Here is a 15693-nt window from a genome sequence, read left to right on the forward strand (position 1 = left end):
GTTGTACTGAGTGGGTCTGAATAAGTGTTCTTTATCTGTCTTATCCTCTTCCTACTTCCTCCCCTTTTTAGACTTTTCTCTTTGGTTCTTTTTTTTTTTTAATTTTTATTTATTTATGATAGTCACAGAGAGAGAGAGAGAGAGAGAGGCAGAGACATAGGCAGAAGGAGAAGCAGGCTCCATGCACCGGGAGCCCGACGTGGGATTCGATCCCGGGTCTCCAGGATCGCGCCCTGGGCCAAAGGCAGGCGCCAAACCGCTGCGCCACCCAGGGATCCCTTCTCTTTGGTTCTTTTTAAATTCTTAGGGAATTTATACAAATCAAAAGAACTTATATACTTGGTAAAAAAAAAAAAATTAAACTGTAGAAAACCAGTGAAATCTACCAGGCTACCTTTATTTAAAAATCATCTTCTATTTTATATTCACTTAATTGGCATATATTCCCTCAAAAAAACAAACGAACCTTTCTCATTCAGTGACTAAGACCCATAGCATGACTGACTATGGTAAATACTAGCGGTGAAATTTTTCTTACGTTCTCTTAATATATTAGTTGCCTTGTTCCTATAGTTACAAAACTTGCCCTCAAATTCTTATAAAAATGTTAGTTGGGTTGTAGGATGTTAGTGAATACAGTAGGGCCACATTGTAGGTAGAAGAATCATCAATTAGTTTTCTTTTATTTTTTTAATTGTCTCTGTCTTTTTATTTGCAGATGGGTTCCGTACCCCTTACACTGACTAGAGATTCTCCGTGGAAAGAGGCAGACACTCCTTGAACTCATGACCTAAAGCACTTACGAGTCAAGAATGTGGCTCACTTTGAAAGCTTTGGGATGATCATAGCTGACGCTTCCAGAAATAGCAGCCAACCAGTGCGGTCAGCTTCCCAAGACACCAGAGTGAATTTCTCAGAAAATCAAACCTTTGGGCTGAGAGGCCTGCAGATGTCATGGTGTTGTTTAGCAATTGGAAGGAAACTTCTCTTCCAGGAAGTGTCCAAAGTGGTTCCTGAAGAAGCAGAGTAGGATCAGGACCAGAGGGCCCAGGAAGGGCCAGGAGAAAGAGCCACTCAGCAGAACTGGGTCCAGCTGCTGGCCGATGCCTTGGTCCCTGAGACAAAGAAGTTGCAAAATGTTATGAATTGGGCTCAGAGACATCTGGGTGGCTCAGTGGTTGAGCATCTGCCTTTAGCTCAGGTCATGATCCTGGGGGCCTGGGATTGAGTCCCACATCAGGCTTCCTGCAGGGAGCCTGCTTCTCCCTCTACCTATGTTTCTCTCTCTCTCTGTCTTTCATGAATAAATAAATAAAATCTTTAAAAAAAGAAGTTATTTTCCAACCTTCCAGAAGAGACCAACTGAAGAGTCCCACAGCTTCTCTAGGATTCCCACAGTCTAACCCTTGCCAAAGTTCAAAAGCTCTAGGAAATAAGAAAAAATGCCCATCTGGGGTCCTCTGATTCCCCACGCCTGCTCAGAGAAGACCAGTCCAGACGTTCACAGATACTCTTTAAGCCCTTGAAATAACTGGTCAGAAGTGGACTTGTCCTCAGAATTTCCAAGATCCTTCTTGAGGAAGGATTTCCTGGCAGTGGTAAGAGTGGCAAGAGACTACAGTCAGGAATGAGGGGGAGGGAAAAGCTGCTGAGTGCCCACCTGACAGTCTTCAGGAGGAAGGTTCTGCTCAACAAAAGTATTCCAGAGTGGGAGGTGGTTATATTCAGACTCCAGTGAGGATGAGACATTTCCTGAAAGGCTAGGGCCCCAGCCACAACTCAGTCATGCTTGTGTAGGAAGTAAGGTTTTAGAGGAAACCAGACAGAGCCCAGCTCAGAGGAGGAATGTTTATGTGGAACTGGAGAAAATAAAGAAACACCTAGAGGGTGTGTTCTAGGCAGGAAGTATAGAGGGTTCTCAGGAATTGCCTTGTCTCTCACAAGTGGCAGCATGCTAGTGTTGAAAACCACAGTGCTAAGTGGTACTTCCTTCCCTGGGGATGCACCCCTGCAGGTTAAAGTTGGGAAGGCGTGCAGAGGACTAGAGGAGTCCCCTCTGAGGACCACCAAAGATGTCACAGTGCAGTTCAAGGCTCACAGTTCCGGAGGTGAAGATCCCATCTAGAGACTGCCTGGGGGTGGGGGTGGTTCAAGTATGAACCCCAGTCACAGCTCCAATGGAAGGAGGAAGGAATCAGATAATGTGGGGTTCACTTAGGGATCCCTGTAAACTGATTCCATATAAACATTCCTCCTCTGAGCTGGAGAAAAGGGTTTCATGAGCAGCAAATTTATGGACACTTATATAACACGTCATGTGGCCACTGGGGATAAGACACAAGCTTCTGGCTTCATCAGTGTATTTGGTGTATTAATGTATTACCTCTCAGCTTCGTTTTCCATAAATATAAAATAGGGATTATCTTGGCCCCTCTGGGCTGCTGTAACAAAAGTCCCATAGACTGGGAGGGGTTTAAACAACAAACATTTCTGTCTCATAGTTCCAGAGGCTGGGAAGTCCTAGATCAAGTTGCCACAAATCCAGTGTCCTAGTGAGGGCCTCTTCCTGTCTCCTTGCTATGTTCTCAACATCAGCGAAGCAGAAAGGGGAAGCAAGATCTCTTGTGGCTCCTATAAGGGTGCTAATCCCATCATGACCTCCCATAACCTCATCTAACCCTAATGACCTCCCAATACTATCACATGGGGTGGGGGGCTGGGTCTCAACATCTGAATTTTGGGAGGACACAGGCATTCAGTCCATATCAGGGACAGCTGTCAAAATATAAACTGTGAAGATACTATGCAGATATTAGCTTTATTTTGGCAGACCAAAAACCACTAGCTCATTAAAAATAATCTCGGAAAATAATTATTTGGAAAGAGCAAAGCTACAGCATTCTCTTGGCGGGAGAGCTATCTCTCTTAGGTGCCTGCATTTTTCATGAGCAGGATGATTCTATTCATTTTGCTGTCTAGTAATTTGTGTGGAAATAAGCATTTTATGGCTTTCATGTAAAATACATTTTAATAACCAAGCATTAGAAAATAGAATCTGCCTCTTCAATTTGAGTGCTGTGTAGATAGAAAGTGATTAATGCATTTTCATTTCATAGAAGAAATTCAGATTAGGAATTCACAACACCTTGCTAGACCTTTATGCAAAAAAAATCTTACTTGAATTCATTCTTTTTTTTTTTTGAACAAAGTTACATGATTGGTTATAAATAATAGTACAATAGAATACTCAAGCTATTTTGAGATACAGCTAAAATGGTAGAAGATACATATTATTCAAGTATGCTTATAATATTCTCATAAGATCTGGGAAGCTGAGTGGCATGACTTGCCGCAGCGCAGATTACAGAGTGCATCTGTAAAATACAATCTATGCTTAATATGAAATGTGATGGGTTTGTAACTTTTTGTTTTATACTTTTAGGGAGGTTGTGTTCTGCTTCACCCAAAATGACATCCAGAATGACCAGCTATGGGAGATATCAGGATATATCTAATACTGCATGTTCATCTCATACACAAAGAAATGTGAAGCCAAGCCTTGACTTCTCTTCTGTCACATAATATTAATATTTTAAATAGCTAAGTATCAATATTGGCAGTCTTCTGAGAAATTAGTTAATATGCTAGTTTATACAATGTGGTAAACTCTTTGTTAAAATTGTGTTGGAGGTCAACCATGGCAAGATACAGTGTAAAATCAGTTATGTATTGACAGTCTACCATGGCAAGATATAGGGTGCTATAATGGACACAAAAGGGAAGAAGAGACTGTTACTCCAGAGTATGAAGTTCTCTAAGAAAAAATGCAAATAAAATGCTTGGAGAGCAAAAGGAAAAGTTATGCTGGTGGAATCAGAAAAGGAATAATTTAGTTGATTTTCAGAGAGGCCTTGAAGGATGGATAGGAGTTCAACAGGTAAGAAAAGGAATACCATGGATACCTGGGTGACTCAGTTGGTTGAGTGTCTGACTCTTAATTTTGGCTCAGGTCAGGATCTCAGGGCTGTGGGATTGAGCCCCACATCCCCAGCATGGAGCCTGCTTAAGATTCTCTTTCTCCCTCTCTCTCTGCCCCTCCCCTATCATTTTTCTCCATCTCAAAAAAAAAAAAAGAAAGAAAGAAAGAGAAGAAAGAAAGAAAGAAAGAAAGAAAGAAAGAAAGAGAAAGAAGAAAGAAAGAAGAAAGAAAGAAAGAAAGAAAGAAAGAAAGAAAGAAAGAAAGAAAGAAAGAAAGGTGGAAAGAGAGAAAGGAAGAAAGGAAGGAAGGAAGAGAAAGAATAATAGTTTGTGGAAATAGCATGAGTACAAAGAGGTAAGATACCTGGATTTTTTTTTTTTTAAAGGAGCAACGAGTTTTCTAATGCATTGGATGTATTAGGATTATTTTGGTTGCAAGTGATGGAAACACTGCTCAAACTAGTGGGGTAACAAAAAATGTATTTGCTTATTTGAGGATTTTTTATGGTTTCATCTAGCAATTCCACACAATGACATCAGCATTCAACCTCTTCCCATTTCTTGGCTTTGCTTCCAAGATGGCAAGATGCGTTTTCCTATTACATCTGGCTATGGGGCAAAATTGTGTGGAGGTAGTCTTCTCCAAAGGGTTCCTCACTTGTTTTGTGACCTTTAACCAGTGCCAGAATATAGAAGTTGAAGTCAAAGACTTGCATATGAACTATGGCCTTGCCACTTGTTGACTGAGTGGTTTTGTTGAGTTACTAAAACTCTTTGAGAGTCAGTTTCATCACCTATATAGTGGGCATGATATTTATCCTACCTATTTGAAGGATTATTGTAAAAGTTAATTGAATAAAGTATATGGAAGCACTTTGAAAATTATAAAGTGCTACGTACACGTAAGATATGATTAGTAAAAGTAATTTTAATAGTACGTCTATTTGATAAATCCCAACTTCTCCTAGAACATATCTTTTCAGTATATGTTTATACCCCTTTTATAAAATAGCCCATGACTATTTTAATAGTCCTCCTCTTCATCACCAAAACAGTGAATTTTTATAAAGTACTTACTTTGTGTGTGCCAAGCGTGTTTCATGCAGTGTCTCATTTATTCCTCCCAGCAGTTCATTTTGCAGAAGAGGTCACTGAGATTAGAGAGGTGAGGATCTCGGCCAGGGTCACCTGGTTAGTAAGTGGCAGCGAAACCAGTTTGAGAACTCTTGCTTTGAACCCCTTTTTCTGCAGACTGATTTTCTATAGTCCTGTAGATCATTAACACACATTTCTTACTGTGTATGCCCATGCCACCACAGCTTTAAACTCCTATAGGAAGGAGTCTGCAGTAATCTCTTCCGGTTTCCAGTTGTTCTGAAAGCCACTCCTAGACTGTGATTTTGAACTTTTGGTTGAGTATAGTTTGCTATGAAGACATCTGCATGTTGTGCCATGTTGATATATCCTCAGGTTAAATTACAGCCACCACGCACTATTAGATTCTATGCTCCCATGTCTTATTTGAGCTTTCTGACGTGGAAACCGTTTTTCTTGCTTCATCCAATGTCTTTGGAAAGTGCAAGCGGTTTAATTCCTGAAGTCAAATGTATCAAAAGCACTCAAACTTTTTCCTTGGGAACTTTCAGTTCTATTCTGGTAGCTAGTTTGGCAATAAAATCTGGGGTTCCCCTAAGTTCATATGACCCATAACCAGTGGAAGTGCGGGGCTTGAAGATTTTATCTTACACCCAGACCGGGTTCTGGACTCCAGACACAAATATACACCCTCCTGACTGATCTGCCCATCTGAATGTTTCACTGGAGCTCCACAGTAGGCAGGTACAAAACTACATCCCGGAGTCCCTGTTCCCCATCCCATAATACCCCTGCTTCTCTGTAGTGTCTTCCATTAGTGGCTGGCACCTGTGTACACCCCACTGTCCAGGTCAGAATCCTGAGGGCAGTCCTGACTCCACCCTCTTCCTTACCTTCCATTTTGGTCCATCCCAAATCCTGCTATTTTTGCCTTCTGAATATTTTTGACTCCAGCTATTTCTCTTCATGCTCATACTTTCATCCTCCAGGGGTGGTGAGACTTTGGTAATCTCCCTGCAAGACTATGGTAATCTTCTACCTTGTTCTCCTTAAATGCTCTGACCTCTACTCTGATTTGATCCTCATACTGCCATCAAAGGGGTTTTTTCCAACCATCCTAAAAGGTCACTGCAGTGGACTGCTATTGCCTTAGAGTGAAGACGATCCGTACTAACATATGCTCTGAGCTCAGGATGGTTCCACCCTGCCTGGTGCCCTCCTCACTGCAGCCCACAGGGACTTCTTCAGGCCCTGGCCACAGTGCATGCTCTCCTGTCCCCAAACCTTTACACTTGCTGTTCCCCTGCTGGGAGTCCCTCCCCCCACCACCAGCAACTTACTGGTTATAAGGGCTACTTAGGGGCTGACCTACTTAAGGGCTGACCACTCCAGAGCTGAGCTTTGAGCCCCATGGGAGCTCCACACCTTGCCACTCTCAGACTAGATCTCGTCTATTCATCTATTTGCTCTCAAGGCACCCATTTTCTTCTTTCTAGGAACTTAATCTAAAATGTAATGAAATAGGGGCACCTGGGTGGCTCAGTCAGTTAGGCGTCCGACTCTTGATTTCAGCTCAGGTCTTGATCTCAGGATCTCCAGCTCCATGTCAGGGTCTGCACTCCGGGGTGGGGAGTCTGCTTGAGGATTCTCTCTCCCTCTCCCTCTGTGCCCCCCGCCCCAACATGTGCTCTTTCTCTCAAGTTCTGTTTGCCCTTTTATCATTATCATCTTTCTTGTTGCTGAGTCACTTGAACTGCCTTACTATTATGTCTTTTTCCTAGCCTTATTTTCCTTCCAATCTGCTTTAGATCTAGAAATTAATTAAACATACTTGTTAAGCTTGTGTGTTAAATAAGAGTTAATAAGCCTTTGAATGAAAGCCTAAGGAGCAAAGTGCATGGTTCTATGATGCAGAGTTATTTTAGTTTCACTCATCTATGTCCTGAGCTGGCTTTTGGATGCTTGAAATAGTCCCAGGTCTGATAATCTGGGAAGAAAGATATTACCATATTTATTCATGCATTTAGTAGCTAAAGCATTTAAAATAGAATGCAAACTACTTGATAAATAGAACTGAAGAGAACACAAACCAAGCATGAAATTGCACCAAGTAATTTTCCCTATCTACATACTAAGTAGAGCTAGATCTTCAGGAGGTAACTAAGTTGTAGTTAGGAATGAAAAGGTAGAAAAAACGTCCCAGTAATTTTTACAGTTAGCCCAACTGCTATATACTGGCCCACATGTCAACACATTTTATTCCAAAAACATTTCGCACAATTTTTCTTAAAAAAATTGATTTCACAATTTTTTTTCTAGCCCATTTCAGGGGCTAGATTGCTTAAGGAATCGCCCCCTCCCCCCCAAGAATCTAATTAGTATTTGGAGGTGTCTCCATTAGCAAGACCTCTGCAAAGAGAATACCCAAGCTGTGACAATTCCTCAGCAAGATACCATGATAGGAGGACTTGTCCCTCCCCTCCCTGCTGAGAACCTTGGATGGACCGTTTCTTGGCATTCTGCTGTATCTTTTTGGTGCATTCTGAGACTGGATGAAGCAGGCTAGGTGGAGGAGAACTTCATTCCAGATAGACATGAGGGTAGTTGCCATTCCTTCAAAGCCAGGGTACAGTCGGCTGGTTTGACTTACCAGGCAGGTGTCCTTCTTTTCCACCTTCTCCAGGATTCTCCCAAACCTGTGGCATTGACTGAAGTAGATGACCTTCCTAGTAAGAGGAGGGCCATCTTTCCATCAAAGTATGAGTGGGGGCACCTGGGTGGCTCAGTGGGTGAGCATCTGCCTTTGGCTCAGGGCATGATCCCGAGGTTCTGGGATCGAGTCTTGCATGGGGCTCCCCGCAGGAAGCCTGCTTCTCCCTCTGCCTGTGTCTCTGCCTCTCTCTCTGTGTCTCTCATGAATAAGTAAATAAGTCTTTTTAAAAAGTCTATGAGTAGCTACATTCCCCTGTTAGAAGTTTGCCTCAAACATATTCCAGAGAGTGAAAGCCTTGAGGTACAAAGGCCCAGAGTCTAAGGCCCAACAGAATTGATTGATTCTTGGATTCTAGAGGTCAGCAAGAGATCCTGTCCACGGCAGCCGCTTCACCTTTGTCTCGTTCCGTTGGTAACTGTAAGTAACTTCTAGCTCTTCATGCTTCAGGGAACATCTATTTTTTTAAAGATTTTATTTATTTATTCATGAGACTCACACATAGCAAGGCAGAGACATAGGCAGAGGGAGCAGATTCCCTGTGGGGAGCCTGATGTGGGACTCAATCCCAGGACCCTGGGATCATACCCTGAGCAGAACGAAGGCAGATGCTCAACCACTGAGCCACTCAGGTGACCCAACAAAGGGAACATCTTGACTTAACTAATTCATGTAACAAATTTCCTGAGATCCTGTTACCAGCAAACACTGCCTCAGGAACTGGGATGTAGTAAACAAAACAGACAAAAACATCCCTCCCCTCCTGAAGATCACGACAATAAGCAACAAGTGCAAAGGCCCTGATGGGAAGCCTTCTTCTTGGTTGTGTGTGCGTGAATGGTTTTGGAAGCCTTTCATGCATCTGTGTGGTACATATGTGTGCATGTGCATCCTTAACAACTGATCACAAACACCGTCACTAAAGAGCACACTGAAAAAAAAAAATTAAAAAAAAAAATAAAGAGCACACTGTCTGCTTACTTAAGCACAGCTTGGAGGGCTTTCCATAGCAATAGTCAGGTCTGGCTCGGTCTTTGGCAGCGGTACCGGGTTCCATGTCCGTTGTGATTGTGTTATGTGCAGTTATCAGTTCCCCGCAAGTGCACTAAGCTGTGGCTGGTTCTCAGTCCACCTCCAGGTCTGGGAACTAGGGAGGCATTTTCCCTGCCCATTTCTCTGCCGCCTCCCATATGGGCCATGTGACTATATCTTGGCCTCCCTCTTGCCAACTCCAGGGTCTTAGCTGCTCTTTCTTTCCTTTGGACCTTCAGTTCCAGAAAGACCTGTCCACCTTCATGCTACTTTCTGAGTCCTTAATCCAGGGTCAGCTCTTGATGGTGTTGTCCTGTCACTGCCTCTTTTGCTCCCTGATTTATTTTTCATTTTTTTTAAAGATCATATATTTATTTATTCCTGAGAAACACAGAGAGAGAAGCAGAAACATAGGCAGAGGGAGAAGCAGGCTCCCTGTGGGGAGCCCAACACGGGACTGGATCCCAGGACCCCGGGATCACGAAGGCAGATGCTCAACCACTGAGCCCCTCAGACATCCCTGCTTCCTGATTTAGATGCAGAAGGAAACTCTTTGTAAGAGATTTGTGGGTGACTGCGAACTAGCTGGAGTAACTGAACCAAACCAGGCCCGGACTTGCATCCCTCATTCACTCAAAAGGCTCAGGAGCCTAAAGGGTGAATAGTTGGTTGAGGCTTGAGAAAGGGCTTGAGCAATGGTTTTCAGAGCTGCTTGCACTGATCGCCCACATAACACATTAGATACAATGTATTCTGGCCTGGCCATAAAGTTGAATAGGGGTCTGTGCTGTTCTTGCTGGTCTGTTAACCATATCCAATGTTCCTTTGAGGTATGTACATCTGGAGCAACATGCTTATCTATTTACCAAGGTCTTCTGAGGCCAGTGGGTCTGTCTTGCATGCTGATAAAGGGGAACCTTGGAGGGCTTCACAAATATGCTAAGAACAGATACTTCTTTGTCTTTGTTTTGCTTATGCTTTGCTTTGCTTATGTTGTAGAACCTTGAATAAAGCTGGCACTGCTTGGACATCATCCACTGTGTCCCTCCTGTCCCCATCTCTTTACTTTTCTTTTATTTTCCTCATCCCCTTACCCTCGGGCCCCTGATCAGGTTGCCGCAGAGCGCGCAACAAGTGGCGCCTGAACAGGGACCTGAGCACATGCAAGAGAGAGTGCACATATAGGTAAGTCGGCGCTGACAATCAGGTAAGGGGAGCCCGGTTACTTAGGGCCACAACAGGAGTAAAAAATATGGGGCAGTCGTAATGTATGGAACAGGTCTTCTTTATGACCACTTTGCAGGCCCTTATGAAGTGAGAAGGTCCAAGGTCTCTAAAAAGGCCTTGCAACAATTCTTTTGTACTGTATCAGACTTGTGTCCCTGGTTTCCAAAAGAAGGGACTGTCAGTTTGGACGCCTGGTAAAGGGTAGGATAGGAAATTAAAAATCAACTTAAAAAATGTGGTCCTATGGCCTGTCCTCCAGGCACCATGCAAATTTGGGAGATGCTTTAGATCCACAACACATTTTCTTTCTTCTTTTTTTTTTTTAAAGACTTTATTTATTTATTCATAAGAGGCACAGAGAGAGAGAGAGAGAGAGAGAGGCAGAGGGAGAAGCAGGCTCCATGCAAGGAGCCCGATGCGGGACTCTATCCCAGGTCTCCAGGATCAGGTCCTGGGCCGAAGGCGGCGCTAAACCGCTAAGCCACCCGGGCTGCCCCACAACACACTTTCAAATTAATCTCTATAGCCTCTCATGAATCCCTCCCTGAAAATGATGTTCAGACCTCTTCAGAGGAACAAAAGGAGAATAATAAATCAGTGATTGAGTCACCATCACCACCAGGGCAGATATCGCCCTCTCAATTCCCTCCCCGACAGAAACTGCAAAAGGAAACCATAAATAAGCCTCAGACAAGCATCCCTACGGCACCACCTTTACTTGAAACCGAGGAGGTGAAATTGAAGGAGATGAGGTATATTTAGATGATGATAAGAAAATATTTTTTCATCTTCGGCTCCAGGGCTGCTAGGGCCCCCCTCTAAACAGCAATCCCATGAGCAACTCTGCGCTCCTAATCATGATATTGATCCCTTTCCAGGCATGAGCAAAAAAATACGACCCTCTTCCATAGATCATGCCAAGCCACAGCCATGCAATTTTGATCCTCCCTCTTACAGGAAAGATCCTCCTTATGGTCATATAATGACACCTTACCCTCAGTCTGGGGTTCCATACAGAGGAAGGGCTAACTTCTAAAAGCATGTTCCCAATGGGTCGATATCCCCCTGTATTTCCCAAACACCTTCCAATGGGTTGTCGCCTTTGAAAATAACTCCTCTTCAACAAACTCTCCATCAAGCACAACAAGCTGGAGAGGACACCTCTGCCTTTTTGGCTTTTCCTGTCATGCTAAATGGTAATGGCCAGAGAGCCTGTTCTACTGTCAATTTTAAGATACTAAAAGAGATAAAGACAGCCACCGCCCAGTACAGGCCCACAGCTCCTTATACCCTGTCCTTATTAGATAGTGTGGGACTGGACGCCCTCTGTCCAGGAGACTGGAAGGTCATAGCTCAGGCCTACCTATCAGGTGGTGACTATTTACTTTGGAAAACTGACTTTTTTGAAAGAGCTAATGAAATGACTATGTATAATCGCAGGACAAATATTCCAGTTTCTTATGAAATGCTCCTGGGGAAGGGGCTTATGCTGAGGTAAATATGCAAATTGATTATCCACCAATAGCATACAATCAAATTTCACAGTGTGCCCTTAAGGCCTGGAAAAGACTTCCTTCAACAGGGACCAGGTCGGAAGAGTTATCCAAAATCCAACAGGGACCAGATGAGCCTTATCAGGATTTTGTGGCTCGCTTGTTAAAGGCAGTAGGACGAATAGTGGTGGATGGGGAAGCAGGCATAATCATTGTGAAACAACTGGCTTTTGAAAATGCTAATTCTGCCTGCCAAGCCGCTATACGACCATGGAAAAGGACAGGGACCTTGGAAGATTACATTCGTTTATGTGCTGAAATAGGGTCTTCATATATACAGGGAGTTACCCTAGCTGCAGCACTGAGGGGGATTTCCCCTCAAGAAATGCAGAGGCCTATGCAGCAAAGAGGTAACCAAAAAAGACAAACTTGTTTTCAATGTGGACAGGCAGGCCATTTCAAGGCTAAATGCCCTCAGTTAATAGGTGGGCTGGAAAGACCTGGAGAAATAGGAAAAAAAAAAAAACCTCTTCTCTGTGCCCTAGATGTCAGAAAGGTTATCACTGGGCAAACGAGTGCCGTTCCCAAAAGGATAAATTTGGTAATATTATTCAGGGAAACTGGAAGCGGGGCTCGCTGCAGCCCCAACAAACAATAGCAGCAATGTTTCCTCAGATGTCGGCTCTAGGGCCAATACCGCCGACCTCCCAGACATCAGCAAATTACACCGCGGTACCCCTGCCAGCGCAGGATTAGACTTAGCCCCAGATACCCCCATATATCTAGAAGCTGGACAAACCCCCAAAGCCATAACAATGGGGATATGGGGACCCCTCCCCAAGGGAACTTGGGGATTGCTTTTAGGGAGATCTAGTTGGACTATGAAAGGACTAAATGTTCACCCGGGAGTAATAAATGAAGATTATACAGGAGAAATTAAAATTATAGTAACAGTGAAGGAGGGCATTGTCCATTTGCAACCTAAAATGCCTAGCACCCAATCAATCATTATTCCTAGATATGAGACCTCTAACCCATCTGTAAAATGAAAGCAGGGAGCAGATGGCTTCGGCTCCACCAATATTTGTTGGACTCGACTTCTTTCAGCCGACAAGCCATATATGACCTTACAAATACAAGGTACCCCACAGAGATTCAGAAATGCATTGTGAGGACCTGTCACCGATGGTGGCCATGGTGTTACTCGCTGACGTTGGTGCTCCCTTTCTCCCTAAGTCTGTGCTCCCTGGAAGCTGACCGGACCTCAACAGCACTGAATGCGACAGTGTCAGTCTGGCCTCTAGTGGATGATGCTATTTCAATACGCAGGCTGGTCACCTTAGCGATCCCAGCTCAGAGCAGGCGGCCCCAGGGCAAGCCAGTCAGTAGCTGGATGGATACACACCTGCTTTTGCTAAAAGTGCGTAGCTCTCTGGCAGATCTCTCACGGGGAAATAAAACTGACTTGTTTTAATGTGTTTTCAGAGGTCAAGTGCTGTTATTTTGGTTTTCTTTCTTTCTTCTTCTTCTTCTTTATTATTATTATTATTATTATTATTATTATTATTATTATTATTATTTTTGCTTTGTTTTGTATTGTTTTGGGGTTTTTTGGTCCATCCAGGTGCCTCCAAAATTTATGGAGCAGGGTCGGGGTGGAGATGATAACTTCTCAGCCCCTAACTTGAAAAAGGGTAACCTAGTTTGTTTCCTGACGTAAAAATCCTGCCAAACTTTGGAAGAGGGTTGGATCTTTTTTCTCTTGCAAAGGTGTTGGAAATAGCTGGGCAGTTGGCAAGCAGAGTAATTTGAGATGAAAGCATCCCAGGGCCTAGAACAGTTGTTTGATGTTTGTAACTTTTTGTATGGTTCTTTGTACCTAGAGGTGGACTTTGTGGTAGTCCTCTTTGCTTCTTTCATTGTCTACATACTTTAGATGTTTATTTCTATAGTAAAGTGTTTTCTGTGGATCCTCTTCCCCTGCCTATCTGTAGGCTTTAAAATTGTATGGGAGGGGTGCCTGGGTGGCTCAGTGTGCTCAGCATCTGCCTTTGGCTCAGGTCATGAGCCCAGGGTCATGGGATCGAGACCCACATTATTGGGCTCCCTGCTCAGCGGGGAACCTGCTTCTCCCTCTCCCTCTGCTGCTCCTCCTGCTGTGCTTGCTTGCTCTCTCTGTCAAATAAATAAAATCTTTAAAATAAACAAATAAAATTGTATGGGAATGGAAAGCTACTCCTTCTGCCCTTTCTCAACCTTTTGGCCTTTGTTTTCTCCCTCCCTGCCCACACAGGAGGCTGCAGTGCTCCAAGCACGTGTAACTAAGATGCGCTAAGTGAGTGGCATGCAGAGCAGGACACAGCTTCAGTTCCCAGGCCCGTTGAGCAGGCTCACTCTGCCCGAGACATCAGACTGAGGTGAGTGGTGGGTGGTAGGAGCTGGAAGGAACCAGAGGTCCAGTAATTGGCCTCCTGATCTCCATGTGGTGCCATGTTAACTGGTCCAGTGGGTTAATGAAATGAGGTCATTCTCTGGGGTCTGCCAGCTGGGCAGCTGGCGTGGGGGTCCATCCCATGTAAAAATGTGCAGGGAGTGGAAGTGAAAGCCTGTGAATTATACATAAGGAAAGAGGTTTCCTTATGCAAGATAAAAAGGGGCAGAACTGTTGGCATTGCATTTTTTAGACAGTAGAGAGGAAGGGATGAGATCTGTTGCATTGTCTTTACCTAAATTGTGTGTTAGGTTATTTGTTTGCTTTGAACACAAGTGTCATGTAGTCATAGATTTCAGATGATTCCTTCTTTCCAAATTATATGTCTGAGGAATTTAGCAAAGAATACATTATTTGGGGAGTCCTGACATTACATATTTAAGGAATGATGAATTGTGATCAGTTAATTATAAGTAAATAAATTGATCCAAGGGGTCATTTTGCTCGGAGGGCCTCTCTTAGACTAGAGAGAGATTTTGTGAGGTGGGCATGGCTGCAATGACATCGAGGAGGTGTACACATGAACTTCCAAACTACAATTCTCTCTGATGTACAAGAGCAGAGCAGTGCCTCCATCAAGCAACTGAATTATCTCCATGAGATAATTTTTTTGTTGCCACAGATCTCAAAGCATTTGCAGATCAAGTGCAGCTGAAGCAGAGGAGAGAATATCCACTGGGACTCATCCCAGTGCTTATGCTGTTGGTAGGTGTCCAAGTGGTTAATATGCCAAGTGGTTAATATGCCAAGTGGTCAATCTGTCAGACAGAAATAGAGAAGTCGCATGTGCCAGACCCAATTAAAATTTAAAAACTGAGGGATGCCTGGATGGCTCAGTTGTTGAGCATCTGCCTTTGGCTCAGGGTGTGATCCTGGGGTCCTAGGATTGAGTCCCTCATCAGGTTCCCTGCAGGGAGCCTGTTTGTCCCTCTGCCTATGTCTCTGCCTCTCTCATGAATAAATAAATAAAATATTTTTTTAAAAAGTAGGAACTGAGAGAACTGATAGCAGGGGTAAGAAACGGAAACTAGATCTGTGACTCTCAAACTGCTAGCATGTTAGCATCATTTTCAGAGAAGCACACATAAACTCTGTATGGTCTCACAAATAATTTTCAAAGCTTTCCTTCAAAAGGCCCTTATTCTAGAATCAGGATTGAACACCACTGGCATCACTTTTGATACTCCACTGTCCCTTCTCTTCCTCTTGCCACCACTGGAGGGAAGAAGTGACAGTCTTACCCAGCTGCTCTGTGTGCCCATTGGAACCTCAGCAAAGACCTCTCCCCAGGTTGGTCTTGCTGTGGTTCCCAGGGGCTGAGTTCATGCAGAGTCAGGAGATGCTCCACGAAGAGGTAAAGCCACTCCTGTGCCCAGTGAGTACTGTGTCTTCTGGGAGAGCATGGCCCTCTAGAGATGAAGTGGGGCCATTTTGCTCAGTGTTCAGTGACAGCCACCGCAGGAGACCAGCTCACCCTTTCCTGTCTAGGAAACTCTTGTTCTTCATTTGCGGAGTGGCACTTGAAATTTTCATCATTCTGACAATTGGCAAAGATTGGATTGTTGTAACAGGGTTAGATTCCCAGGTCCATCAGGTGGCTTTTTGCCCTCTGATTTACTACAAAGACTGATTAGCACATCTCACCACCTTGAGAAAACTCCCTCCCC

At 43.9% G+C, this 15693-nt stretch overlaps 1 protein-coding gene and 1 long non-coding RNA gene across 6 annotated transcripts in view; one reads left to right on the forward strand and one right to left on the reverse strand.

Moving 5' to 3' along the window:
* Positions 1-292: 292 nt before the first annotated feature.
* Positions 293-8936, reverse strand: LOC140638921 (uncharacterized). Its single transcript, XR_012035873.1, has 3 exons — positions 8765-8936; positions 5056-5166; positions 293-1115 (listed from the first exon to the last, which is right to left on the reverse strand). It is a non-coding gene; the product is annotated as an uncharacterized lncRNA (long non-coding RNA).
* Positions 8937-9811: 875 nt separating this feature from the next.
* RASEF (RAS and EF-hand domain containing) overlaps positions 9812-15693 on the forward strand; it is a 209476-nt gene continuing 203594 nt past the window's right edge. For all 5 annotated transcript variants that reach the window (XM_072836982.1, XM_072836964.1, XM_072836996.1 and 2 more), the window contains exons 1-2: positions 9812-10000; positions 13829-13952. The gene's annotated coding sequence lies outside the window, so the exon portion shown is untranslated. The remainder of the gene's footprint in view (positions 10001-13828; positions 13953-15693) is intronic.

The sequence above is a fragment of the Canis lupus genome, chromosome 1 (assembly GCF_048164855.1).
Source record: "Canis lupus baileyi chromosome 1, mCanLup2.hap1, whole genome shotgun sequence".
Classification (NCBI taxonomy): Eukaryota; Metazoa; Chordata; class Mammalia; order Carnivora; family Canidae; genus Canis; species Canis lupus.